We start from the raw sequence: 2296 nt of genomic DNA, 5'->3' as shown, positions 1-2296 counted from the left end.
CTCCGGGTGCGGGCGTGTTGCCGGGGACCCCGTCCCTTCCATTGGCTGCTCCACCTGGCACCGCCGCGCTGTTTGCCTGGTGGGGAAAGTTCAGCTCCTGGAGACAGCGGAGCGGCCGGGTCCTGAACTCTGCAGGCTGGAGCTGCGGGGACACGGCTCCTTCTCCAGCCCCCTGGCCAGGCTGGGTGTCCATCCCTGCTGGGGGCAGCACCTGATCCCAGACGCATCCCAGACCTGGTCCCCCAGGGATGGGTGGGACAGCAGGGGTGGGACAGCAGGGGTGGGACAGCAATGCTCTTCCCTCCCGGCCGCCCCACACGCTGCTTCCAGCCACAGAACCCGGCAGGACCAGCACAGGGGTCTCACTGCCTGCCCGCTGCCTGTCTGAGCTGCCTGGCTCCAAGGTCAAGGACATCCCCCTGCCTGTAGCAAAGCCACCTGCCCACCGGGCTGCAGGGAGCTCCCAGCCCAGCTCCCAGCCCAGCTCCCAGCCCAGCCAGCCCTGCTGCCCACTGGGCAGCCCCAGCTGCCATCCCACCCCATGGCCATCCAGCTGCAGGCACATTAATGCAGAACCACCCCAACCCTTTGCTCGAGGGTGCTCCAAGATCTCACAAGCTTCAATGAACAAGTGTGCTGCTCTCACCCCAGTACCTTCCCAGGGCCAGGTGGCACCTCGGGGTGCACCTGAGGTCATGCTGGCAAGGGGGGGATACAGGACTCCTATACCCAGCCCAGCCTCCTTCCTCCTCCCTGCATGTTGTCAGGGCAAGTGGGACCCAAAGCAACATCGGCATCTTGAAGGGACAAACTCTTGGCTGGAGAGGGATGTGGGTTTCCTGGTGACAGGTGTCACTGCAGTGCCTGAAGGGGCTCCAGGAAAGCTGTAAAGGGACTTTTTACCAGGCCATGGAGTGATAGGACAAGGGGTGATGGTTTCAAACTGAAAGAAGGGAGATTTAGACGAGACCTCAGGAAGAAGTTATTTGCTGTGGGTGGTGAGACCCTGGCCCAGGTTGCCCAGAGAAGCTGTGGCTGCCCCATCCCTGGCAGTGTTGAAGGGCAGGTTGGATGGGGCTTGGAGCAGCCTGGGCTGGTGGGAGGTGTCCCTGCCCATGCAGGGGATTGGAACTAGATGATCTTTAAGGTCCCTTCCAACTCTAACCACTCCAGCCTGCTGTTGAAGGGCCCCTCCATGCAGCCAGCACTGCCCCGAGGCTGTGCCCTGGTGGGTAGGAGAGCTGGAGAAGCTCCTGGGCTTGCAGAGTGAGGTGAGAAGGACCCCAAAGTAAGACAGAAGGATCCCAACATCCCCCAGGGAACTCCTGGGGCAGCAGGACCCTCAGCACCTCCCCGGTGGGTGCACGTGAGGGGGTTGTTCTCCTCATCTGGAAGGAAACAAGGCAATGAGTGAAATGAGGTTGCCCACACTGCAGGCCCCTTGGGGACGTTGTCACCACCAGGAGCTGCAGAACAAACAGGGCTGCCTCAGGAGCCAGGAACAGGCAGGAAGGAGCCCGGCATGGGCTGGGGGCTGGGGAGGGGGTTGCAGGAATGGGTGCAAAGAAGTGCCTGAGGCTGTGCTGGGCTGAGGTCAGGGCTGGTCCCACTGTCTGCCCATCTTGGGGCACAGGCAAATGTCCCTTAATGTCTTTAATGCTCTCCAGCTTGCTGTCCTGCCTTCCCAGACCCACGAAGCTGGGTTGCCCCTGCCTGCCCCTGCCTGCCCTGCTGCTCCTGCCTGCCCTGCTGCTCCTGCCTGCCCTGCTGCTCCTGCCTGCCCTGCTGCTCCTGCCTGCCCTGCTGCTCCTGCCTGCCCTGCTGCTCCTGCCTGCCCTGCTGCTCCTGCCTGCCCTGCTGCTCCTGCCTGCCCTGCTGCTCCTGCCTGCCCTGCTGCTCCTGCCTGCCCTGCTGCTCCTGCCTGCCCTGCTGCTCCTGCCTGCCCTGCTGCTCCTGCCTGCCCTGCTGCTCCTGCCTGCCCTGCTGCTCCTGCCTGCCCTGCTGCTCCTGCCTGCCCTGCTGCTCCTGCCTGCCCTGCTGCTCCTGCCTGCCCTGCTGCTCCTGCCTGCCCTGCTGCTCCTGCCTGCCCTGCTGCTCCTGCCTGCCCTGCTGCTCCTGCCTGCCCTGCTGCTCCTGCCTGCCCTGCTGCTCCTGCCTGCCCCCTGCTGAAGGCAGCACTTCCAAGTCTTGCCTGGAATTAAAAGAAGGCTCAGAAATAGCTGTCCAAATGCTGTGATGAGGCAAGAGCTGCAGCAACACATCTCCAGGTGTTTTGCCTTGGCAGGAGACTTCCCTC

At 63.4% G+C, this 2296-nt stretch overlaps 1 protein-coding gene across 1 annotated transcript in view; it reads left to right on the top strand.

Moving 5' to 3' along the window:
• Positions 1-2296, top strand: part of MLXIPL (MLX interacting protein-like) — a 28855-nt gene that overhangs the window by 13186 nt on the left and 13373 nt on the right. The window lies entirely within an intron of this gene.

This window comes from Chaetura pelagica, unplaced genomic scaffold, assembly GCF_000747805.2.
Source record: "Chaetura pelagica isolate M959 unplaced genomic scaffold, ChaPel_1.0 scaffold516, whole genome shotgun sequence".
NCBI lineage: Eukaryota > Metazoa > Chordata > Aves > Apodiformes > Apodidae > Chaetura > Chaetura pelagica.
The sequence above is the reverse complement of the archived record's forward strand: the minus strand, read 5'-3'. Positions and strand labels throughout refer to the sequence as shown.